Source organism: Bufo gargarizans, chromosome 3 (assembly GCF_014858855.1).
Source record: "Bufo gargarizans isolate SCDJY-AF-19 chromosome 3, ASM1485885v1, whole genome shotgun sequence".
NCBI classification, from domain to species: Eukaryota; Metazoa; Chordata; class Amphibia; order Anura; family Bufonidae; genus Bufo; species Bufo gargarizans.
This window is the reverse complement of record NC_058082.1, coordinates 346213829-346241811: the sequence shown is the minus strand read 5'-3', so window position 1 is coordinate 346241811 and position 27983 is coordinate 346213829. Positions and strand designations below refer to the sequence as shown.

Below are 27983 nucleotides of genomic sequence, written 5' to 3'. Positions count from 1 at the left end.
CAGTGTGTGCCCCGAGGGAAGGAAGGGTGAGCCCTCCTGTCACTACCAGGCCCTAAGGATCATTGGGTTGATGATTACCACTGTGAATAACTGTTGCAGCCAGAGCCACTACCACTCCCATCCTCCGCTCTACTCCTCCCAGGCTTACGGCACTTGTAGTAGTCTCAAAACTGGCTAGGCCGGCTATGTAGGCATTTCTTCTGCCTGGCAATCCATTGTTAGCCTATTTCCAAAAGCAGAGGGTTTAATAAGCAGCCAGGAAAGGTAACCACGGGATGAAAAAAACATCTGTGAAAACAGAGCAGCAGACAAACCACACGAAGGTTTGAACAGCCACAAAAATGCACTGGGCCCCGTTCTTGTTCCCTACATTAACTACAGCAGCCCTTCATACAATGGAAGGGTTTTCTCAGACAAATGATGTACAAGTCAAAATTACTAGAATTTTATTTTAAAAAATTGTTGCCTAGCAGTGGACTGTCATATGATTGTTAAAAGCTGATTAGATTCTTTGTATATACAATATATATATATATATATATATAGTACCAAAAAAAATGTAAGTTAAAGAGGATATGTCACCTCTCCTAATTGCATTCAGTGTCATTTCTCTATTAATCCCTCTTGAAGTTTATGAATAATTGTCCAACTGGGTGTTGCCAGTTGGGAGGAAGGGGGGGGGGGGCTGGGGGTGTCCCTGCACAGTCTGCCACTGACAGCACTGATTGGACAGTGAATCCACTGACACCACCAACTGGTAACATAAACCTCTAGTCGGAATAAAAGAGGAATGGCACAACATAAATCATACTAATAGATGTTCCAGAATGGTAATTCAAAGTGGAATTTAAAGATCCTGTATCCCACAGTGGACCCTACAGCCATTACTGCCAGTGTACTATTGCCTGCCATAGATTCTACTAGAGAGAGACTTTAGCCAGATAGAGAAGAAAGAGGGCCATCACTGCCATCCTTGCACTTCAGTAAAGAGTTCTAAATCTGGCCTGGTTTTCTGGCTCCTACGCCTAACGCTGGTCATTGGACTCTACGCATCCTGCCTTGCACCCATCCAATATCAAGGGCACCATCAGGAGGAGCTCCTCTCCTTTCTTTGGCCAGCCCCTCCCTGGCTGCTTTGATTGAAATAGTCAAGCAGTAGCAAAGCAGCCAGGGAGGGGCTGGCCACAGAAAGCAGAGGAGCATGGGTGCAACAAGAACAACGGTGATGCCCTCATTGCACCAAAGGCGTAATTTAACCTGTTGCAGACACATGACGTACCGGTACGGCATAATGTCCCGGTACTTAAGGACACATGACGTATCGGTACGTCATGTGTAGTTCCGATCACCGCCGCCCTGGCGGGCGGTGATCGGAACAAGGTGTCTGCTCAAATCATTGAGCAGGCACCCGGGGACAATGCTCGTGTCGGCGATCAATTCAGACCTGCGGTTTGCGGCTTTTACAGGTTGCGGCGGTGCCATCGGATCCCCGTGCGGCTGTAAGGGAGACCCGATGGCATGAAAGGCAGCGCAATGCCTTCCTTAGGCATCGGCGCTGCCTTCCGGTGACGAGCCTATGAGATCCAGCCCCCTGGATCTCACAGGCCGGAAGCTATATGAGTAATACACTGTATTACTCATACAGCTAATGCATTGCAATACAGAAGTATTGGAATGCATTCTAAAGGGGATCAGACCCCCAAAAGATGAAGTCCCAAAGTGGGACAAAAAATAAAGTGAAAAAAAAGTTGAAAAAATAAAGTTTTCTCCCCAGAAATTTAAAGTTTCAAGTAAAAATAAACAAAAACTTCATTTTCCCCAAATAAAGTAAAAAAAAATTGGTAAGAATTAGGGAAACAAAAAAAGTAGACATATTAGGTATCGCCACGTCCATAATAACCTTCTCTATAAAAATATCACAAGACCTCAGGTGAACACCGTAAAAAAATAAAAATAAAACGGTGTAAAAAAAGCAATTTTTTGTCACCTTACATCACAAAAAGTGTAATAGCAAGCGATCAAAAAGTCATACGCTCCCCAAAATAGTGCCAATCAAACCGTCATCTCATCCAGCAAAAATCATACCCTACCCATGAAAATCGCCTAAAAACTGAAAAAACTATGGCTCTCAGACTATGGAGACACTAAAACAATTTTTGTGTTTCAAAAATGAAATCAATGTGTAAAACTTACATAAATAAAAGAATAGTATACATATTAGGTAACGCCGCATCCGTGACAACCTGGTTTATAAAAATACCACATGATCTAACCTGTCAGATGAATGTTGTAAATAACAAAAAATAAAAACGGTGCCAAAACAGCTATTTCTTGTTACCTTGCCTCACAAAAATAGAGCAACCAAAAATCATATGTACCCTAAACTAGTACCAACAAAACTGCCACCCTATCCCCTAGTTTCTAAAATGGGGTCACTTTTTTTGAGTTTCTACTCTAGGGGTGCATGAGGGGGGCTTCAAATGGGACACTGTGTCAAAAAACCAGTCCAGCAAAATATGCCTTCCAAAAACCGTATGGCATTCCTTTCCTTCTGCGCCCTGCCGTGTGCCCGAACAGCGGTTTACGACCACATATGGGGTGTTTCTGTAAACTACAGAATCAAGCCATAAATATTAAGTTGTGTTTGGCTTTTAACCCTTGCTTTCTACCTGGAAAAAATATTAAAATGGAAAATCTGCCCAAAAAGTGAAATTTTGAAATTGTATCTCTATTTTCCATTAATTCTTCTGGAACACCTAAAGGGTTATCAAAGTTTGTAAAATCTGTTTTGAATACCTTGAAGAATGTCGTTTCTAGAATGGGGTCATTTTTGGGTGGTTTCTATTATGTAAGCCTCACAGAGTGAATTCAGACCTGAACTGGACCTTAAAAAGTCAGGTTTTTGAAAATTTCTGAAAAATTTTAAGATTTGCTTCTAAACTTCTAAGCCTTATAACATCCCCAAAAATTAAAATGTCATTCCCAAAATGATCCAACATGAAGTAGACATATGGGGAATGTAAAGTAATAACTATTTCTGTAGGTATTACTATGTATTATAGAAGTAGAGAAATTGAAACTTGGAAATTTGCTAATTTTTTTGACTCCATTTTTCCAGTGTCATGAAGTACAATATGTGACGAAAAAATCTCAGAATGGCCTGGATAAGTCAAAGCGTTTTAAAGTTATCACCACATAAAGTGAAACTGGTCAGATTTGCAAAAATGGCCTGGTCCTTAAGGTGAAAATGAGCCGAGTCCCTGAGGGGTTAAAGTGTAACTGTAGTTCTTTTTTTTATTTGTGTAATGTTTAGGGGCAGTAATAGTGACCATTTTTGTAATATACTTTCATTACTGAAATCGCATATTTCTATTAGAAAAATAGCTCTAAAGTGGCTCATTTTGGGCCTTAGCAACGCTCCCCTGTCTTCTGTTTACATAACACGGTCAATGTTGAGCAAGGTTTCACTGTTATGTAAACAGAAGACAGAGGAGCATTGCTAAGGCTCAAAATGGGCCACTTTAGAGCTATTTTTCTAATAGAAATGTATGATTTCAGTAATGAAAGTATATTACAAAAATGGGCAGTATCACTGCCCCAATACATTACAAAAATAAAGCTACACTTTAAATATAAAGATAACTTAGGAGTGGAGCTTCGGCTCTACAAAAGAAAAACAGTGTTTTAATCAAGTTAAACAAAGCTATGTGTCTAGGCAAACAATGGGATATGGAGGTCGCTGGTGACAAATTCTCTTTAAATAGTAGACTAAAATCTATGTTATAACTAATCTAACATATAATATTAGAGAACACATTTGCCTCTCAGCTGGTTGCTCACAGCCCAGGAAGAATTTAAGTTTGGCTTGATCGAAATATATTAATTAGCCGTCTGATTTATGAAACCGAAATCCATTTCACCTGCTACTTGGCTGTACTAGAACCACCTTTCCGTGTTTCACAGGCATATTTACTCTCAAGCTCTTTTGAAAAATCTCCAAATATTTTCCATTGTTTACTGTGGAACCGATCCTGCAGCCCTTCAGAAAACATGGAAAGATTTGCAGTCCTGCCTTCATGTCTCACCACGGAGAATAATCATTCAGAGATTACATACGGACAAGGTGAGCAGCCAAAATATTCCCTGAGCTCTACTGTTCTTTTTTACTTCAGGCCAAGTAATCTACGGTTGGGAACATATGGTCATAATGGAGTTAAATTTTGAAGCCAACCACTGTCTGTTTCTTCTTAAGGAGCGATTATACATATCTGATGGTATGTATAAGTCTCTCTTTGGTCCAAAAGAAGAAACACAAGCCTTGGTACTGACCCAAACCTTCCATGTTTTCAATAAATTGCCACTAGTAGTTCAGTTTTTATAGTTTTAACTAAGACAAATGAATTGGTACTATGGTCTAGATTAGGAATGAGCGAACTTGTGTTTTCAAGTTTGGCGTACAAGATTCGGGTTATCTCAGAATTCCATTATAGATTCCGCTCCCACAGACCATAACTTATGGTTTGTGGTAGCAGAATCCATAACGAAATTCTTAGATAACCCGAATCTTGTCAGCTGAACTTGAAAACAGAAGTTCGCTCATCCCTAGTCTAGATCCATTTGTTACTAACTGCCAGACAAGTCCATATACTGTACAGTACTGCTCATGAACATACTGTATATTGCTTTAACTTGATATTATTTTACTAGGATTTCATATTTCTGCATAATTGTTGGGGAGATTTAGCAAAACTGGTAAGAAAATTGGCTAAGTTGCCCATAGCAACCAATCAGATCCCACCATTCATTTTCCAAAGGAGCTCTGAAAAATGAAATGTGGGAACTGATTGGTTGTTATGGACAACTTAGCTAGTTTTCCTTTATATCACTTTTGATAAATCTCCCCTAATTAGAACAGGTTGCAGTACAATGCCCACATACCAGGCCAGTTGAGTTGCTGTACCTGTCTGTACCCTTCATTCTTATCATCAAGAGGGTCAAGACCCCAACTATCATGCACTGATGGCGTATCCTGAGAAGAAAACCATCAATGTTTGAATCCTGGCGCACCCCTTTAAAGGGCTATTCCATTTACTTCAGTGGCAGGTCAGGCATATGTACTGGAATTCTATTTACCTCCATGGGACGGCTGGCAATAGCCGAGAACATCACTTGGCTATATCTGGCAGGTCCTATTGAGAGGAAATTAGTGGCTTAAAGGGTTTATCTGACTCTCTGTAACTGTTGGTCTATCCTCTGGATAGACATATCACAGAAAAAAATACCCCTAAAATTTAACTTTTACTAAATACGTTTAAGAATAGAACAAAACCCCAAAAATTAATTGTACATAGATAATATAAAATTGTTTACTCGTGCCCGCACTGAGATATATATTCATATGGTGCACGTGTATAACCACAGATTAGCAGGACAATAAAGCGACAACACCAGCATATAAGATACTCATAACAATGCAGAGCAACACCATTTGTTGTGATCCATATTACTTGATACCATTCGCTTAAGCCCAGCCGGTCTTCAGGGGTAACAGCCGATAAGACGGGGTGGGGAAGATATTTTATCCCTAGGGTGACCCTACCGCTCTCCCTGCCTAAAAGTGAAGCACCCTGGTTGTCCCTGCTGAAATCTTCACTCCCCGACGCGTTTCCCCAGGTGGCGGTGTCCATGTGGTTCATCAGGGGAATAAGCAAGCAGCAAAGTAAGATGAAACCAAAACTACTCAAACATATAAATGATGGTCTGATGGAAAAAGCACATTATTCATGTGGGCACTTAGATAAAAAGAGTGCCTCTGGACTTTTTGTAACTGTTGGTCTATCCTCTGGATAGGTCATCAGCATCTGATTGGTGGGGGTCCTACACATGGGACCTCCGTCAATCAGCTCTTTAAGAAGGTCCTGACGATCCCGGGTGTCGGACTACCACCTATCAGATGCTGATAACCTATCCAGAGGAAAGACCAACAGTTACAAAGAGTCAGATAACCCCTTTAAATTGTCTGCATAGTAGGTGGCAAAATTTCAAACAACTCCTTAAATGCTACATTAAATTCTTGGATCAAACACTCATGTAAATGAAACCGAATACCGGTAACTTGAATTTCCGTTTCTTCCAAGAGTGGAATCCAAAACCACTAACAACCATGACTTCCACTGGCAGAGATTCCCATAGGTCTAGACACACAGGATATCCTCCTGTTATTCTTGCAATCACTAGACAGGGCTTTGCTTTTTATCTTTTGTATCTTATGGCAGCTGCTAACGGCCTAAAATAACAATGGGCATATCCTCACCTTTTAGATCCTCCAATGTTTCAATGCTGCCAACTCTGTTCCCTCTGTTTACAGTGCTCCAACAATGATGTGCTCTACCAACACAGGACCACTGCAGCCAATCACTGGCCACAGCAGGAATGCCGATATGTATGGCACACATTCACTGTGGTCAGTGATTATCTGCATTTGTCATGAGTCAGCAAGGCACATCACCACTGAGAAGACAACAAAGAGCAGCGGAACCATCTGTGTTTGAGCGGCTTCATTCTTTCCTTTTTTATACAGTGGCATACCTACCATAGAATCAGACCACGTGACTGCTATGGTTGCCTGAGATGAAGGGATCCAAGTACTGAACTGCTTCTTCATACTGTAAATTCACTGTATTTTCTATCAGCTGCCACTAGGGGGATCTCAGTTCATACATTCCATGGCTTTCATTGATTTCAGTGGTAGCTGTTTAAATTCCTATGCACTGAGCTATCCCTAGTGGTAGCTGCAGGCAGTCAGTTTCCTAGTATACTGTGTGTAGGAAAGCAGGATATTTATCTATATATTATACCAGTTGTCTGATGTAAATACACTGAGAAATACGCTGTTCAGAATGTGCAGGATATTTATGAAGCAACTTTTCCACTTTCTCTGACATAGAAGTCAGATATAGTGAGTGAGTCAGAGGGGGACTTTTAAAATTACATTTCTTATTAAACATTTCTTCCTTAATTAATTTTTTTTTAATTAGTCAGAAATCGGGGGGTTGTGTCTCATGTTTCACATTGTCTCGGACTGTTTGACGCACACGTACTGGGAAACTGGCTGAGGCAGGAGGGCCCCTACTAAGTTTTGCTATGGGGCCGTATGAGATCTGTGCACGCATGAACAGGCAAGCAAATAGAGACCAATGATGTCTGCGGTAGCTACTTTTTACATACTGCTCAGCAGTGACTGTGTCGAGAGGAATCGGTTCAGTAAAGCACAAAAGTAGTAAAAAGTCTAAAAAACTGTAGATCTTATACATTGTTTCTCAGGTGCGTTATGTAACATTGGAGTCGGGGGCTCTCTTGTAATACTAAATTATATATTTTTATGGCAAGTAATCATCTCACCTGAAAACACTGTAAATTAAGTCATTTTAAGACATTCAAGGCTATGGATTGTGAACTATGGGAGAGGTGTAAACATGGCACCTTAGTACAGAATGTATGGAGAATTCCTCAGTATAGCTAATTACAATATACTTGAGCTTGCTATATGAACGCCAAATTTTTCTTTTTGAAAACACAAAAGGGAAAACTCTGTGATCTTAACAGACTGGGGATAAAGGGAAAACAAGATGTGGTTTGGTCCTTTGGTATGCAGGATTTTGGCATTATCCCGAATTCTTGTGGTATAAAGCCCTTTGATCTTGTAAACATCGGAAAGGAAAGTACCAGCAAGATTTAGACAGACTATAAAATTTCTGGTAATATATTATATTCAGTATATACTGTATATATATATCTACCTGTCCTAACATATAAAATTGATAACCTAAGGCCATTTTTGGTGCATGTACATGTAATAAAAATAGACAATGAGTTGAGCAACAGCACAGAAAGATAAATGCACTCACCTTGCCCTACCACAAAGATGACACCATACCATGCATTCTGATATTGAAGACGTGTCCTGTCTTTTTGATGACTGTAGGAATAATAGTGGGCTAGATTATTGCTTAAAATTGAGGTGGACACGCCAGGACTAAAAAAATATGGGCATGGCGTGGGCAGGGAAGGGGACAGGCCAGATGGCCCGTCTCATTTACCATTTTCTAGACCTGATTTAGACATAGAAAATGGTCTAAATGTAAGACACCTAGGAAGCTGTCTTACATTTAGAAGCGGCGGTGGATCCGCCAAAGTTATGTAGAGGACGTCACCTATATATTACTCCAGAGGATCCATCGCCACTGCAGGGCCTTATTAAGACCGGCCTCTAAAGCGCTGGTCTTAAAGGGAACCTGTCACCTAGAAAATGCATATTAAACCGCCAGCAGTACCTTATTGCAGCTTGTAGCATCATTATAAAGGTGTCTGTGTCTTTTTTGTACAATGCGGCAAAAGTAAAAAAATAAAAAACTGACGCTACATTACTGACGCTATGTAAACCATAGTCTAGAAGTCAAGGGGGCAGCGGCTTTCTTGTCTGAAGTAAAGCGCGCCCGCCCCCTTTACCTCCTCTTAGAGTTTGATTGATAGAATTTCCTTCACTACTGGACGCTTGCATCTAGTCTTGCACGTGCACTGTGTCCCTGCAATACCGGCGCCTGCCCACTGTTCCATTCCGCTATGAGGTATTGTTCAAAAGCTCAATGCGCAGGCACTGGCACACGAGAGCGCATGCGCGGAGACTACATTTAAGCAAAGGGCAGTGAAGGAATTGGGCATCCTCTCAATCAAATGCTATAGGGAGGTAAAGGGGGTGGGTGCGCTTGACTTGAGGCGAGAAGGCCGCTGCCCCCTTGACTTCAAGACTATCATTTACATAGTGTGGCCAGTTGAATAAAAGTATTTTTACAGAGTTTTGCCGCATTGCACAGAAAAGACACAGACACATTTATAATCATACTACAGACGGAAATAAGGTACTTCTGGAGGTTTAATATGCATTTTCTAGGTGACAGGTTCCCTTTCATAAATGTGCTGCTATATTTTTTACATCCCTGTCTTATCATTGGTCCAGATGCTACTCTGTTCCCCACCTAGCAGCTCTGACTTTTTTTTATTACAAGCTCACCAGGAAGTCAGAGCATGGAGAACTGAATTCCATTACAGTTCCATGAACCTAAAGAATAGGTTAAACCATCAATGAAAATGATTATCATGGAGATGCCGCACATATTTATCATATCATATTCAGCTGCCTGTTACTTCCCTGAACATATTATAGAAATCAGTCATGGAGAGGACTCTTGGAGTGGGGCAGACATAAGTTTGCACTAGGGATGAGGGAATCGATTCTCATTCAACGGCATAGCTATAGTGGAAGCAGGGGGAACCGGCTGCTACGGAAACTGAACTCAGAAGGGGCTTTTCTCGGATGACTAAAAGATTTTAACATCAAGGCCCTGTCTGACTTTATATATAGTGATAGTATATACAGTGACATGACATACAGTATATACATGTAGGAAATGGATGGAGCACCTGCCTGGCCTGGTCTGAGAGAGCTATCTTGACTAGTCACAGGAGTGAGGTTTGCATGGGAGAGGGGGGGCATTCAAAAATATGCTGTGGAGCCCAGTCTGTTTTAGTTATGCCACTGGTCTCATTGTCAGGAGTTTCCACTTGTGAGGGGCTTTCCCACAGCTGAAGAAGTGTCCATCTGCCTGTTGATTAACAGGCCCTGACAATATGGGCCCTGTGCCTGTGCCTGTTCGGGAGCAGCGATTACTCCCACAGCTGCATTTGAGTTTCAGCCTCTGCATTGCTACTTGGCACAGTGGCCCAGGGCCCAGATTCTCAGGGCTGGGCTAGATGTCCAGCCCTGTCAATCAAAAATCAGGTGGGTGCGTCTTCACCTGAGGGGACAGCCGCTCACAGGTGAAGAACTCCTGCTAATGAGATGAATCAATCTGGTAGAATCAATTCGCTCATCCCTAGTTTGCACCAGCAATTATTGGGCAGGCTGGTCAACTACTGGGACTGACAGTTATTTACTGGCTGGGTGTACTAAGGCTTGACCAGGTATGCAGGCTCTTCTGATTTATCTCAAAACATGTCTAGTATGTCCAATCCTTGATTCCCACAACATCTGTCATTGGAGTACTGTTGGGATTCCACAATATACAATGGATAGCTTAAAATAGCAATCATGATCCCCAAAATAGGAAAGTCTCATCCACCTCTAAATTATTTTTATGGAAGTTATTGAATACCCCAAAACACAACCCCCCCAAAAAAAGGAAAGCGTGAATTAAATTAACATTCTTCCATTACTGTGCCCCTCCTCAGACACAGGTATACCTTTAAAATGAAAATATCCCATTGTAATCCTATGAGCAGGTCAGAAGCAGTTAGGAATCACCAACCCAGAAATTACCAGTCAAAATCATCTATTTCCAGCTTACTCCTATTCCAAGGCTAGCAGAAAATCTTGTTTATTCCTTGCTAATAGGCGCCTCCTGTTTCAGATTTGCTGTGTGTTTAGATATATGTCTATCCGCCTGCCAAGATTCCTAGGCAGATATATCCTTAGAAATGTAGACCATTTTCTCAACCAAATTCAAAGAAAACAAACGACAGGCCAAGGTCTGATATGAAATAGTTTGAAAATGAGAAAAAGCTGCCTCGGAACTCAGTTTACATTCAAATAAGTTTCTGCGGGACAACGCGGTCTGCTGGGCTTCTTGAACATGTGAGACATAATAAGGGAGAGGCTGCCCTGCTGGTAGGTGTGTGATGTTGTTATTAGCGAAAGAAACATTGCACATGTTTGGCTATGTAAAAAGAACAGCTAAACATATTTGGGTCAACGAGGGAAGGGAGAATTGCTTTTCAATAATAGGGTATCCTTCAGTGTTATGTACACACCCTGCTCAAAGAGAAATGCCCATACACGATTCATACCATGTGTCTTTTTGGCATGGGAATCGCAGCTGCAAATCTGAATTTATCATTTATATCTATATTACATGCTTTGGTGTAGGTATAAGAGCAGGCATCCTCAAACTGCGGCCTTCCAGCTGTTGCAAAACTACAACTCCCAGCATGCCCGAACAGCCTACAGGTATCAGCCTACAGCAGGGCATTGTGGGAGTTGTAGTTTTACAACAGCTGGAGGGCCGCAGTTTGAGGATGCCTGTATAAGAGTATAGATTCATCTGTGCCTTTATGCTTGGAAATGTAAAAAAGCTTTAATAATGGGGGTCTCTTTTCTCTGTCAACAACTCCAGCGAGCATGAGTTTAATAGATCTGTTAACGGTCTCTGGCTAATACTAAGATACATGCACTGTGGCCAAAGGTAGACATTCCTTCGATTTAGTTCAAGAGTGAAGGTGAATCTAGACTCCAAATTTCTGATTAAGATAAAATCACCTCCTTTATTTCTTCAAATTTAGAGATGGTATAAGATTGCTTACTCGTTTCAGGTGACCATCACCCTTACTCATAGCTCTCATAAGTGATTCTATGCTGGCTTTTTAATTTGAAGAAATAAAGAATGATATTTTGTTATGTTTAGTGGGTATGGAAACACCGCATCAACTGAGCAATTTGACTTTGGACTAAACCTAAGGGTGTTTTCCTGGCAGTCCCCTTGTATTCACCCTCTAAAACCTGTACAGGAATCTGGACTTCACTGCAGGGGAGCTTTCAGGTCGCTACCTCCTGGAGTAGTCCAGATATGTTTGACAGTTCACCCATGTAGGTCAAAGTTTTTTTTTGTGGGACAAGTTGTACTTTCTAATGCCACCATTTATTACTGCATAGGATGAAGTGGAAAGTGGGGAAACATTTCCAAATGGGGTGGAATTGGAAAAAGAAAAGCAATTCTGCCACAGTTTTTTTTTTTTACGGCATTTACTATGCAGTAAAACTGACTTGTGCTCTTCATTCTCCAGGTCAGTCCAAATCCGTCAATAACACATATGTATAGTTTTTCTTGCTTTTTTGATACTGGAAAAAAAAAATCTTCAAAAAAATCATTTTTTGTCTCCATTTTCTAAAGCCTATAACTTTTTTATATCCATGTTTACTTTTTCTCTGGATAATTCATCAGTATACGATCGGTGGGAATCCTTCTCTCTGTTGACCAAGCACAGCACCGTACATTGTATAGTGACTGTGCTTGGTGTCGCAGCTCAGCCCATTCACTTCAATGAGGCTGAGCTGATCCTAGGCCACATGACACATGAACATGTCATTACTCAGCAGAGGAAAAGCAGAGAGAAGGCTACTGCGCTCACAGAAGTACTACTGCCTTCTCACACAGCTAAATGGTGGGGGTCCCTGGTGTCGGACCCCCACCAATCATATACTGATGACCTTTCCTGAGGAGGACCATCAGGAGGACACTGAACAGCCAACATTTTTATGGAAATATTGGAAAAACCTTATGAATGATAAAGATAATATGTCTATTGCTCAATATACTTATCACACCTCACTACCAGAATTTACTGTGAGCTGTAAAATTATAATTATCACCAAAATATTCTAGTGAAGTACCATCAGCCTCCAAAAAATCACGGACACAGGAAATAAGTTGTCTATTTTTACAAACTGTCCAGAAATTCCTGGATGACTGGCAACCCTGGGTGGTAGTAGTATCATGGTTTGGTCCTGTTTTATTGCATCTAGGCCAGGACAGCTTGCCATAATTGATGGAACAATGAATTCTGAATTATACCAGCAAATTCTAAAGGAAAATATCAGGACATCTGTCTGTGAGCTGAATCTCAAAAGAACATGGGTCATGCAGAAAGACAACGACCCAAAGCACACTAGTCATTCTACCAAAGAATGGTTCAAGAAGAATAGAGTTAAAGTTTTGGAATGGCCCAGCCCAAGTACTGACTTTAGTCCAATAGAAATGTTGTGGAAGGACCTGAAGAGAGCAGTTCATGGGGGCAACCCACCAACGTAACAGAGTTGAAGATGTTTTGTACGGAGGAATGGGCTAAAATCCCTGCAAGCTGATGATCAACAATTACTGGAAACACACTTAGGCCTCTTTCACACTACCGTTTTTTTTTTCCGTTTTGCGGTCCGTTTTTTGCGTTCCGTATACGGTCCGTATACGGAACCATTCATTTCAATGGTTCCGCAAAAAAACTGAATGTGTTCCGTATGCATTTCGTTTCCGTATTTCCGTTTTTCCGTTCCGTTGAAAAGATAGAACATGTCCTATATTTGGCCGCAAATCACAGTCCGTGGCTCCATTCAAGTCAATGGGTCCGCAAAAAAAACGGAACACATACGGAAATGCATCCGTATGTCTTCCGTATCCGTTCCGTTTTTTGCGGAACCATCAATTGAAAATGTTATGCCCAGCCCAATTTTTTCCATGTAATTACTGTATACTGTATATGCCATACGGAAAAACGGAACGGAACAACGGAACGGAAACGGAACCACAACGGAAGCAAAAAACGGAACAACGGATCCGTGAAAAACGGAACGCAAAACACTGAATTCAACATACTGTAGTGTGAAAGAGGCCTTAACTTGCAGTTTTTGCTGCACAAGAGGGTCACACCAGATACTGAAAGCCACTCGCAAACATGTGATTTTGGATCATTTTCCTCAGTAAGTAAATGACCAAGTCTAATATGTTGTACTCATGTGTCTGATTTAGTTATCTTTATCTACTGTTAGGACTTCGGATGTAGTTTTAGGTCAAATTAACACAGAAATACTGAAAATTCTAAATGGTTCGCAAACTTTGAAGCAGCACTCTAACTCTCCTTTCCTGTCAATACATTTTTGACTATAACAACACTATACAATATGGTATAGAGTACATGGTTTCTATAATGATTTCTTTGTGAATAATTTCAGAATAATTCTGAGCTCCCATACTCGGGGTAATCTCACCAGCACTTTGTCACATGCCCTTAATTCTATCCTCCTTAGAGTCCTATCCTTATGACATATTTACAGATCACATGCAGTATAATAACAGGATAATATCTGCAAAGACTGAACTCTGCATATGTCCTAAAGAATATTTTCTCTGTTACTGCAAAATAAAAGAAAAATGATATCTCTTTAGTGGATGGCCCCTCAGCTATGAGTAATCAATGTATGAAAATGCCACTCACTAAGCACAAAAAAGATTTTGCAGGCTTCCATCTAAACCCATCAGTAGACACAATCCTTCATTTATCTATTTTACGCACTTATATAGCGCTAACATATTCCGCAGCACTTTACAGACATTAGCATCAAGCTGTTCCCTTGCAGTATGTCTTTGGAGTGTGGAGGAAACCCTTGCAATCACGGGATGAACATACAAACTCCATGCAGATGTTGTGGAACCGAGGAACCCAGCTCTGCAAGGCACCAGTGCTAACCACACTTGCGTTTTTGTTTTCCAGTATTGAGTTCCGTCACAGGGGCTCAATACCGGAAAAAACGAAAAAGTTTTATCCTAATGCATTCTGAATGGAGAGCATTCCGTTTAGTATGCATCAGGATGCATCAGTTCAGTCCCTCTTACGTTTTTTGGCCGGAGAAAATACCGCAGCATGCTGCAGTTTTCTCTCCGGCCAAAAATCCTGAACACTTGCCGAAATGCCAGATCCGGCATTCATTTCCATTGAAATGCATTAATGCCGGATCCTGCCCCAAGTGCTCCAGCAAAACAGATACGGTTTTGCAGTCTGCATTAAAAATTAGAAAAAAAATAATACTGGATCAGTTTTTCGGGATGACAACCAGAAAGACAGATCCGGTATTGAAATGCACTTGTTAGACAGATCCGCATCCGGATCCGTCTCACAAATGCATCCGTTTGCGTCAGGATTGCCGGATCCAGCAGGCAGTTCCGGTGACAGAACTGCCTGCCGGAATCCTCTGGTGCAAGTGTGAAAGTACCCTTATTCACAGACTACTGTAAACAGCTGATTTGATCTGGTTAATCTCCAGGTTTCTATATTATAAGAATCCCCTCACTGCTGAAAGATTCAGTTAATAAAACTACACTAGGGAAGTCCCATTAGAAAATGTGATACCGTATCCTACTGTTTTTTACCTTGTCGAAACCATCAAAAAGAGGGTCAGCTGCAGTTGACTGATACTTGGTTGCAAGTATCTTTGCTTTATACTTTATGTGCAAAGATTGCTAAAAAATCTTAATGGACCCCAATAGCATTAGGGAATTCAGTTATAGGTTCCGTTATAATAAAGTTACGGAATTCTAGGACGGAATACAAAACGAAAGCCATTACGTTTTGCTCTGTCCTAATATATGTCTATGGGGCCAAATAACGGTTCAGTTTCTTTCCGTTATACATGACACAAAAAAAAAAAGCCCTGTCGACATGACAATTTTTTCCATCATGTAACTGATGTCAAATGTGAAACTAATGTAGCTCTTCTGTCTTAAGGGGATGGACCATGTGGGGCATTGATTGCATATCACTAAAATATGACATCAAATGTCAGATAGGTGCGGGCCCCACGTCTGGGACCCATTCCTATTTACAGAATGAGGCCCCTGAACTGAAGTAGAGCACACCACATATGAACATCGTGCTCTCCATTCATTGTTGAGGGAGTTCCAAAAATAGCTGAGAGAGCGCACTTGGCTGTTTTCGGAAGTCCCATAGCAGTGAATGGAGAGAACACCACGCAAGCATGGCGCCTCTCTATTTACCGCTATAGGATTGCCGGAAATAGCACTTCTGGAACTCTTATAGCATTGAATGTAAGGTGACCACACATGAGGAGCTTCTCTCTGCTTGTTTCAGGGTACCGTTCTGGAGATAGGAGCAGGTCCCAGACATGGGACCCACTGTCACCGCCAGGTCTGTGAGAAGGTCTGTTAGACGTTCTTCTCTACCTCTTGCATGACGTTCTTTGTTTTGGTTTCACTTTGTCCTTTCCTTCTTCCAGCTGTCACCTATTTACACTAATTGTCTCCCTTTATATTCCCTCCCATACTGCCTCACTTTACGGTTTATACTTCTTCCTGGATGAGTTGTTCACTGCTGGATGCTGCTTCTGCTGATTCCTCAGTTAAGTCTGTTTTCTTTATTTGTGTTTCCTTGCTGACTTGATTCTAGGTGACCCTGACTCAGTCCGTATTAAGTGCAGGGAGCCGGTGGTCGTGTCCTCTGACTATTATAGGGTTTTCAGGTGTCACATAGTATTAGGTACGTGGGCATGCAATCGTCTACCATAAAGACCTTTGCATGGGCATAACAGTCAGGGAGAGCTCTAGGGGTTTTGTAGGGCTCACCCATATGCTCCTTAGTTTGGGATCAAGCCAGTTGGATGTTTATTTATAAGTTCCACTTTTCTGCAACACCATCTGTTACACCCACACCTATCTGACATTGATGTCATATGCTAGCAATATCCCATCAATGTCCCAGATGGGATAACCCCTTTAAACCTAACCATGCATATGTGCATATCTATTGTGTATTGGTGCCTCCTGAGGTACCTGGCAGGGTCTTTCTCCCCTCTCCATGTTCAGGACATCTGCATGCTCGACCAAACAGGTATGTGTATGACCGACAGCTATCTACTGTTTTTAGCTGCTCTAACCTTAGTCATACCTAGGCTTTTCTTCATCCAGGGCAAACACTTAGCACGCTATCTTGACCTAGACAAGGGTGGCTTGCTGGCGTTCATCATGGCAGTCAGCATCCACGGCACATGTTTTGCCCAGAAAACTATGACTTAACTCTATTTCCCCAAGTTTCTCTTTCAAATATGTAATTGTATTAATCTCTTTTCTCTAAAATTTAAAATCAGTTTGTGTGTTATGTAGTATACGTATCTGTTCAGTTATAATATACAACATAGTGGAATGTGACTTTTCCCAATGTGCTGTAAATGGAAAAGCTATAGCGCTGACAGGATGGACTCGTCACTCGTAAGTAATATATTCACATTTACAGAACCTTTAGTCCTACCTGGTCTTGTCACAAGGTATTAAATAGCACTTTTCCTGGTCGCACTGCAAACAGATCTGTGATTGAGAAAAAAAAGATATATATTTGTTGTGTTTTTGTTTTTTTATAATTTGTATACTGAACAAACATAGTTTTTTTTTGCTATTCACATTATTTACAGTCAAATCACAATATTCACAACCATAGATGCACATATCATAGGCAGAAATGCTCAAATCAGATGAATTATTTGTGTCTTTAACCATAGTAGGGGATATTAAAGCTGAAATCTGAAGCCTCAGCCATTCATCCAGATTTAGTATGAAATCAGGGTGGTCCTAATGGTGGTAAAACCACAGTTCTTAATTTAAGCCATTACTCACAAATTATTGCCAAGTAATATTTCCTTTTTTCTTCCATTCCAAAATTCTCTGTATTGCTAGTTGAATGGAGCTTTCACAAACACACATTTTCCTGAGTCAATGACCTGCCATAATAACTGAGGAAAATGAAATAATTTCCTCCCTCCGTTTCTATGCTGATAGATCTTCATTGACGCAACATTACTTTTCTATATTAAATAATATTCATTAGATGTCTATAGAAATGTTTAGATCTGTGTTTCCAAAAAACTTAAAGGACTTGTGTCACTTCAGCAAATGGAATTTATCATGTAGAGAAAGTTAATACAAGGCACTCACTAATGTATTGTTATTACCCATATTGCTTCCTTTACTGGCTGTATTCATTTTTTCATCACTTTATACACTGCTCATTTCTATGAGCACCCTGCAATTCATCAGCAGTGGCCGTGCACACTGTAGGAAAAAGTACTGGACTCTCTGGCGACTGGAACTGTGGGCGTGCACATAGGCTGGTACTTTTTCCTATAGTGTGCAAGCATGACCACCACTGATGGATTGCAGGGTGGTCATAACCATGGAAACGAGCAGTGTATATTATGATGGAAAAATGAATCCAGGAAGCAAAGGAAGCAATATGGATACAATACATTAGTAAGTGCTTTGTATTAACTTTCTCTACATAATACATGCTATTTGCTGAAGTGACACAACCCCTTTAATATACAGTAAGCCCCCACTTTATACCCCCCACAATTATTTCATAGTACAATGGCCATTGAAAGAAATAAAGGTGTAAAGTGCAAGATCTTATAACTCCATGATGTGAAACATTATCCAATCAGTGCTGCCAGTGTTAGACTGTACAGGGACCCCCCCCCCCCCCTCCTCCAACACATAACATCCATCTGGACCTTCATTATAAACTGCTAGTAATTCATTCATAACTTAATAATAAAATAATGGCACAACATAGAGCCATATGAATAGAAGGTGCTCCAGAAATGGTATTACACGGGGGATGCAAGAATTACTAAAATAGACATGTCAGGAGAGGTGACCGGTTCTCTATAAGTAGGCAAACAACCATCTGCAATGATCTTGTTAGCACTTTTTGTTTTACAGCAATAAGGCATGGGACATTCTCAAGTACGGTTGATACTGTAGATATGGAGATATAGATATTGTATGCTATGACCAGAATGGTAGCCAAAGGGGTTGTTTAAGATTAGAAAAAAACACTGTCACATATGTTCACAGTGACATTGCAGCTCAACCCTATTCATTTCAATGGAGCTTAGCTGCAATACCAGACCCAACCCATAGACTGATGTGGCACTGTTTTCTGGAAGAAAGCAGCCATGTTTTTCTGATCCTGAAAAAGCCACCCAACTGTCTCAGTGGCTGGGATTGGATGAATAGTTAACCTTCCGTCCTGAGTGAAACAATGATAAAATCATCCAGCAACCTATTATTATACTGCAGCCAGAAGTGTAACCTGACCAGCATGCACCTTCAATAAAAACAGGTGTCTTCTCATGTGGCACGAGGGTCTTTGGGGCCCCTCAGGCTCCTGGGCCCGGTAGCTACGCCTCTGAATACCACCAACAGATAGGCTCTCTGAATGGTCCTGACCATGTAATGACCGGGACAGGTACACCAGAAGGCCGGGTGTCCATGATCCCCAGCATAGAAGGGTCTACGCTTTTTCCATGCAGCTTTTATTTTTTTTCCAATTCAGTCAATCTTTTGCAGATTGAATAATAATACCACTACCAGGAGATTCTGGTGATAAATATAAAAAAAAATCAGGAGACTGCGATATAAATGATATATATCTTGCCCACTTGACATTCTAAAAAAAAAAAATGCACCTCTATACGTCTACTATTTTGTAGTAAATAGGAATTACAAGTAAAACTATAGTAAATCCATATGCAGTCCTTTTTGTTAATAGTTCTTGGGAATGGCCTCAAAGACAAAGCACAAAAACACGGAAATGCGTTGAAATTCCCTGATGTGTCCAGTACAGACCACAATACACAGTTAAGCAGGGCTGGAAAATTCTGGAATTTCAATCAGCATGTAAAAAGGAAGAAAAAATCTAGGTCTTTGCCTCTCACCCCCTCCTCGACTTGTGGAAAGACGCTTTAGTTGCCAAAGCCTTTACCGTGTTCTTCTGAAACTAGACTTTTTTTTTTAAGGAAAAAAAAAATCTCTTCCAGAGCCCACGTTTTGAGGAGAGGAGCGGTTTTCTTGTCCAGAGCATAGACAGGGGAAGTAGTTCAAGCTTGGAAATGCCTTTGTAAAATATTCATTACAGAAATTTACAAAGAATAAAAAGGTTCAAGTATTTAAAAACCCCCCAAAACCTTGTCTCGCCATCCCTCCTAAAGAGTCAAGATTAAAGATACAATAGTCATTTTTATGTAATAAAAATAATACATTCCTGCAGCCAGATTTACTTATTTCTGTACTTGCTTTTATGTGCGAGAAGAAAAAATGAATCATCCATCCACCCTACTAGCTTACTAAGGCAGCATAGATACTTAGATACTTGCTTTACATAGACTGTCTATACCAGTGATGGCTAACCTCCGGCACTCCAGCTGTGGTGAAACTACGACTCCCAGCATGCTCCATTCATTTCTATGGAGTTCTGAGAACAGCCAAGCAAGTGTGCATCTTGCGAGTCGTAGTTTTATTCAACTGCATTGTTGTCTTTATTACACCATGAAACCACCAAGTCTCTAATGCCCAAAGTCAAAGGCATTTGCTTTGCCCTTCTCTGGACAAAAAACCTACATACACACGTCATAGGTGTTGCAGAATGAAAATTGTTTCCATACATATGAATAGGGTTTTTTGTACTATGTGTATGGATTTCTGGGACAGTTACAGAAATTTCTGCTACAAGTCCACCACATGTGAATACACCCGAATAGGGCACAGATCTGTAATTCTCACTAGTATATAGTCAAATAGGTCATTTACCTGTATATCTACTGTATGTATCTGGGATTATGGGTGTTTGGTCCTAACAATTTTTTGAATCAATCTACAAAGTGTAGTTGAGTTGACTTGGGCGAGTTTATAGTTTACAAGAGAATGTGTGGTTGAAACACCCCAAATTCAGCCAGCTAAGTTCACATATGCACTTTATAACATAGAGATTTGTGTATCTTTTATATTGTGCTGGGCACTTTTACAAATGACTAGGCCAGTGATGGCTAACCTTGGCACTCCAGCTGTGGTAAAACTACAACTCCCAAGATGCCCCGCCTGCTTGGCTGTTCTCAGAACTCTATAGCAATAAATGGAGCATGCTGGGAGTCAAGTGCCAAGGTTAGCCATCACTGGACTAGGCTATCAAGAGCTCTGGCTGCTATCATGTCATCTCACCCTCAGAGTGGAACCATTTTACCCTGGGCGCAGCAGTGATATGTCAACCATATTGACCTGACCACTGCAGTCAGTAATTGGCTGTTCGGCTTACGTCAGGACAATTTGCCATCTCTCGGGTGTAATAAATAAAGATCGGCAGGCGACCATGGAACTTTTCATATTAAAGCAGCATATCATTTGATGATGAGGAAGGCATTACAGATTACTGGCCAATTTGTTTAGAGACTGGAAAACCCATCTACGAAACCTTAGGGCACAACTCTTAAATACATTGGTGCACACCACTTGAGACCCTTCCACCAGAAGTCTTCATAGACACAAGTCCAAAATAGACAGCACTTGAATGAAATTGCATGAAATTTAGGTTTATTGTGATCAAGTGTCATGCAACACGTTGAACAATGGAACATCCTTCTTCAAAGTCAATGGTTGCAGGAGGTATGAGGCATGCCGCAGTATTTCTGATCAGGACCCATCTTGACACAGCCTATACTAATGCTGCAAACCTCATCCAGCAACCAGGAGAAAGGTGTAGCATTGTAATCCTGCTTAACACTTTCATGGCGCTGGGAGTGGACATACCATATGTGCAACGTATGTAGCTGCGCAGGTGCCACTGGCACTCTAAAAACATTTTACTACTGTTAATCAGATTGATTGAATTAAAGGGTTTCTACCACTTAGGTGTCACATATTTAGCTGTCAGACACTAGCGATCCGCTAGTGTCTGCTCTGCCCAACCATCCTAATATAATTGCTTTTGGGCCGGTGGTTTGGCTAAAAAAACTACTTTTATTAATATGCTAATGAGCCTCTAGGTGCTATGGGGGCGTCATTAGCACCTAGAGGCTCCGTCTACCTTTAGAAACTGCCGCCCCCAGCGCGTCCCTCCAGCCCGCCCATCTCCTCCTGAATGCGATCCTCCTTGTGAGCGCCTGTATTCGGCGCATGCGCAGTAAATGTCTGACAGCTTCCCTACTCAGACATCTCCACTGCGCCTGTTCCTCGGAGCACTATGGCGTCATCGCGCAGGCGCAGTGGAGATGTCTGAGCAAGGAAGCGGTCAGACATTCACTGCGCATGCGCAGAATACATACGCTCACAAGGAGGATCGCATTCAGGAGGAGATGGGCGGGCTGGAGGGACGCGCTCGGCGGCGGCAGTTTCTGAAGGTAGACGGAGCCTCTAGGTGCTAATGACGCCCCCATAGCACCTAGAGGCTCATTAGCATATTAATAAAAGTAGTTTTTTTAGCCAAACCACCGGCCCAAAAGCAATTATATTAGGATGGTTGGCCAGAGCAGACACTAGCGGATCGCTAGTGTCTGACAGCTAAATATGTGACACCTAAGTGGTAGAAACCCTTTAATGAGCTATGTGGCTCATAGTAACGTGTGGACGTTTGATCTTCTCATATGTATTAAGGCATATCAGAATATGGTTTTGACTGGTTTTATCCTTTAAATGTAAGACATCCCAGACACAAGTGTGTCACTGGCCCAGGGCATTTCCATATGAGTTGTCTTAGTACACTTGGAAAACTTGCCTTTCTGCATTTTTCTCTAATATGACACAAGGCTGCGCTTCAGATACAGCTGTATCCAATTCAAAGGCCACGACAGCGCTGTTCTAATCCCAGGGTAACATAAGCAAATTATAAATATGATGCATAAACAGCATGAAAGCCAAAAAGTATGACAAAACTAATAAAAGTAGAAATGGGGCGTTCACAAATCAGTAGTATCTGGACAATGCATTTTCATATGCCCTACTATGGCACATGGACTTCAAATTTGGAGTTTCCTCAGCTCAGGACCCAATTTAAAGAGTCAAGTGATGTTATGAAGAGCAGCTATGTATGCCCATTTAAATGCAATTCTAAACTTGCCTTGCTGGACAAGTGATTAGCCATACAAATGTCCAGATCGGTACACCTCTTTAAAGGCTATGGACACTTTTTGGGGGCAATTTTTATCATTGTATTTAACCCATTTTGGGCGAAAATGATATATTTTTAATTGATATGTATTACAAATTATCAACAATTTTCAGTTTCACTACATCTTCTGACCATTGCTCTCTGTTTCACACTGAATACATCAGGGAGCTGCTCTGAAAGCTCCATCTGTAGCCCTTATCTCTGCATTCCTGACAGCTCATAAAAACTCATTATAGCGAAATTCTAATCAAACTGATAAGAATTTTGCTAGAATTAGTATTTATACACTCCCTAACATTGAAATTGCAGTATCAAGAAGGACAAGCCATACAGTTAAGTCCTTAAGGCAAATCAATGAATTAGCAGGTGTCGCTAAGATTTGCAGATGATTAAATGTTCAAGCACCTAGCTCCAATCTGTGGCATGTGAGAGAGACATATAAGACAGATTGAAAACAGTTTTTTTTAGCCACATGCAACTTCAAAATTTGGATCAAGTCATGTGGGATGATTGTGCACATATTTTGATTGATTGTGCACGTCTTAAATGCCGGTCTTAATAAACCCCTGAGCTGGTGGTGGATCCGCCAGAGTCATAACTTCGGCAGATCCACCACCACTTCTAAATGTAAGACAGGCGTAAAAACAGGCATAGAAAATGGTAAATTAGACTGGCCTAATGGCCCCTCCCCTTCCCCCCACGCAGAGACTAGTCGTTGCGCCACAATCTGCGCCTGACACACTTCTAATATAGGCCTATTTCAGCTTTATAAATGACCCCCTATGTGCCTAGGCCGAGAGGTCAGCACTGTTTAACATTGAGTGTCCCGATGGTTGGGAGCACAAACATGAACTGGATGAGTCTGTCTTTGGTTTGTGTTGCTGTGTCAAATTTATGAAGTGGTGCACAGTAAAAAATAAATTTGGCTCAAGTGTGATGTGTCAGTAAAAGTACGCGAAGGGGTCATAAATGAGACATAAAAGTGTTCTAATCTGTAATCCCAACCACGTCACATTGGCAAAAAGTTGCCCAAATCTGGCACTCTTTTGACATTTTTATGTCGCAAAGCTGATGTAGCAGATAAGTGTACCCCTATGTTTTTGTGGGAATAAGGAGCTCTGGCCTCTACCAATGAAAAGTAGTTGAACATTTTGTTATAAGCATTTAAGAACTGTGGTTGACAGGCATAAAGATGGTGTTACTTTAGATCTCATAAATGCCTGATTTTCTGGAAGATGCCTTCTTTTGAGATAGATCAGTCAATCCTTTAACTCAATAGCTGAGGCATAACCTGGATGTTAAACAGTGAAGCACGCAATATGTAAGAAATAGTGTCCATTGCCAATGTCATTGCTGCCATACACTAAATACTCCCAATCACATTTATTTTTCCATTGCGTTTATCTTTAAAGAGGTTGTCTAGGGTTAGAAAAATGTACCTGCTTTCTTCCAAATAGAATGCTGCCCCTGTTTTATTTGGTATTGCAGTTCAACTGCATTGAAATAAATGGTACTGAGCTGCAACACTTGACACAACACTTGGACATGGTGCTCTGCCACAGTCAGGGTATTTCACAGTGTTCAGTGTGGTTATAACACCATCTAGCGGTGTTAATTTGTATTACACTTTGTTTTCTTGTTACAAGACTATTGCATTGTGGGTTATTGCAAGGTATCCTGGGAAAGAGAAGTCTCCAGGACACATCATTAGAGCTATCCTATGAATGTCTCCTTCTCAAACTCCACTATCTTTGTATAAGCAATAGATCTGGTAAGATATCTACATCTGTTTCATGGACATGATGTTATGCAGAGCTGTTCAATCAGTTGGTAATTGTTACTAAGAAAGTTGTAGTAACTGTTATCTAGGCATACAATCGTATGTATAGGCAGCCATTTTACCATGTGCCCTCACTGTTAATGTAATGTTATAGTGCATGCTATCCTATATTTAATACTTATACATGTTTTTTGTATTCTTGAAGTTTTACCCCATATACAATCTCTTACTCATGTGCATCACGCAGAGAGTACAACCTGTTGACCAATAAACAAGTTAGACAACAAAGAACAGTCCTCTTATTTGGAATACAGGAATGGTGTGCACACTATGTGAACATGTAAGAAGACAGAACACATGTGTGGTGCTTTGTTTGGAAGAATGCAGCCATGTTTATTAAAATTGTGGATAATCCTGATAAATAGAACTCTCACCTTTAAAGGGGTTTTCCATCACATATAATGGGTGCATATCGTTAGGATATGCCCCCATTGTCTGATAGGTGCGGGTCCCACCTCTGGGAGCGGGGAATTGAATGGAGGTGGTACTGCGCATGAGCAGCCACCCTCAATTCATTTCAGTGGGGCTCTTATTTACTTGTATGGGAGCAGCCGGGAGCAGCCGGGAGCAGCCGGGAGCAGTGATTGGCATCGGATGGACCCCGGGAAACCCAGGGTCCTCAAGCCACAGCTCTCCCCACTCCATTCTTTTTCTAGGTGCGGGTCCCAGCGGTGGGACCCGCACCTATCAGACAATGGGGTCATATCCTAGTGAATATCCCTTTAATAGAAAAACATATAGATCTACGGTATTTATACTTTTGAGTTCTCCCTTTCTCTGGAGGTTATGCATTCACGTTTATAGTGGGTGGTTTGTTTATCTCTGGTCTTCAAAAATAGCAGCATACTCTAGATGACAATTATGCCAATCATTGTATAACTAGCTGTGCTGGTGATTTAGACGTCTGGAGATGATTAAATGACTTGGTGGTTGTCACTTTTGGAAACCATTAATAAGCAAAGTAATGACAACTTAAAAAGGACTGGTCACTACACATGACATGTCTGTCTTAGTAAATACTCATAATCCCCATAAAATCATAATTCTGGAACATCTTCCATCTGTCTACACCAGGTCACCATGGGTCTCCAAAGTCCAGTGTAGCTTGGTATCTACCCATGCTTGTCTGCTGCTGACACTGGCCTTGCACATTATCACTAAAAACGACTTAACCTACTTATTTTCTATCTGAATCTAGGTCTTGAGTTAGTGACATGAAAAGATTGTTGCATAAAATGACATTTGTAAGGAACAAATATTTGTGTGCTACTAAGATAAAAAAACACACTATAAAAAGCAGGAGGCAGGTTAGTCATTGTGTATTGTATCCTGTAACTCTATGGAAACTCTGCTGTCAACTGAACCAAACTTTTCAAATGAAGCAGACATTGCTCTTGGCAAGTCAGAGAAAGCCTACTAAAGTTCTTGTGGTCTGGGTCATTGACCCACATTCAAATAGAAGTGATAATTTCCAAACATTTCAGTTACTGAACTTAAGACCAAAAACCTTTAACTGCTCCCATAATGCTCAGCTGTAAATCCTGTCACTTATAAAGAAAAAGATCATAACTTTGTCAGTCCATTGTAGGCTTCCATGAACTGAGTATATGCTACTTGCACAGTGTCTGACTGCCAGGTAGTAAGAGTTAACAGCAATGCAGCTAATGTTATTCTTATATATCTCTCCTTTTACCCCTTTTCTAGGAACCAAGGAGCCTGTGGTTTGGATAAAATGGAACATTTGAAGTGCATTATAGGGAAATAGTACAAATGGCTTTTAAAACAATTTAACTGTGTGTTTTTAAGCTCACAGCGGCTTTATATAGTAAAATACTGGGAGTCATCTTAACATGCATATTAAAAATGCTGATGTACAGCAAAGGTTGTGTCTGACATCTTTCAACCCCCAGTGTTGTTTGAGCTGCTGAATTCACATAATATACATGTGTGTACTGGCTTGGAAATATTGCAGAGATGATGTGAGGAGCAAAATGCTAAGTCCTGCATAGCCGCATTGTGTTAACAGGTATTAGGGAGCAGAATCCTTCCAACAAAGTGTAAAAAATGTCCAATAATACATCTTTCTGCACAGTGATGCTCAAATAAGATGTAAATTTGAGGAGCACAATATAGAACAGTGTTTAGAATGCATATGGGATTTTTAAAGAGTATCTATAACCTGGAGCATATATTCTTATCACTCTGTGTTGTGCCATTCCTTTATTATTACTGCTAGAAGTTATAAATGAATTGCTAGTGAGAGCCTGTATAGTGGTGTAGAACACTGTGCCTTGTAGTAACCCACTTAGGGAGTCTGCTGTGGTCGTGAAATAATACTGTGAGTCACTATGACATGCAGATGACAGGTGTCGCACTTAGAATCACTGCACGCTTCACATATTTGGCCAGTTATGGGGTCAAAAGTGACCAAATAACTCAAGTTTGAACTCTGCCTTATGGGTCGATGTTAGCGTCAAGAAGAAGCGCACTCCTTTTACACCGTAGTCAGCTGATTCCACATAGATGTCTACAGAACCGGTTCTAATAAACGTTTATACAAGTAGAGCCCCCCGACAGAGTGGGGTGGGTGGCAGCAGTAAGTTTGTGTTGATGTCACTGATTATTTTGCCCTTCCTTTGATCCATAAGAACGATAACCCACAAAAAACGGATCCTGTCTGTGCAGCAAATTAGGTGCAGAACAGCGTAACACTGCCGTGCCCTGCACATGTGGCATGCTAGTGGGGCACTGTGAATTGTCCCTGCAGTGGAGGCTGAGGACATGGTGGGTCAATTCATTATTATTAAAATAATGTTCTTGGCGAGACTTTTGATTGCTAGGTTTTGGTTTTCCCAAAATACTCCAAGTATTACTTCATGGGTTAACCTGATTAATTAGATTAAGAAATATGAAAACATTCTATATAAGCAGAAATACTGAGGGAAAATGGACTACACTTCCTAATTATCCCCCCCTTTTTGCTTATTCATGGGGGGGGGGGGGGGACACATCACAAGGAGGAGGGTTGGTTGGGTATGAACAGGGGGGTAGTGTTTATTAGGGTAAAAATAATATAATAATGTTTTGTTTTTGGTGAATTGCATTGTTTGAATTTCTAATAAATAAATAAAAAGATGAGTAGCATATCACACACTAAGAGTGAAAGGAGCAGGATTCCTCAGCAGTGCAGAGTATTTCAGGAGAGGAGTGTGCTGATCTTGTTGAAGATTGTGGACTAAGAATTACAAAGTGGAAAGAGCAGGGTCCCTAGGTGCACAGATTATTTCAGGAGTGTGCCGGTTGTGTTGGAAAGGACTGACAGGATAACTGGTTCTCAAAAAGCTTATCAATGTTGAAAAATATATGTCATCAGAGGTGTGTGAGCACGCCATCATGATAGGACGGGTAAGCCATCCAAGGCACATTGTATATGTGGGCGACATACAGAATATAACCAGGACACAGATTGAAGAATGGGGACAATTCGATCTGATAATTGGTGGCAGTCCTTGTAGTGAATTATCTGTGGTTAACCCGC

General features: G+C 41.0%; 1 protein-coding gene across 2 annotated transcripts in view; it reads right to left on the bottom strand.

The window, feature by feature from the left end:
- The window catches only part of COL8A2 (collagen type VIII alpha 2 chain), a 148566-nt gene that overhangs the window by 85222 nt on the left and 35361 nt on the right, over nt 1–27983 (bottom strand). For both annotated transcript variants that reach the window (XM_044287656.1, XM_044287655.1), the window contains exon 2: nt 16921–16976. The gene's annotated coding sequence lies outside the window, so the exon portion shown is untranslated. The remainder of the gene's footprint in view (nt 1–16920; nt 16977–27983) is intronic.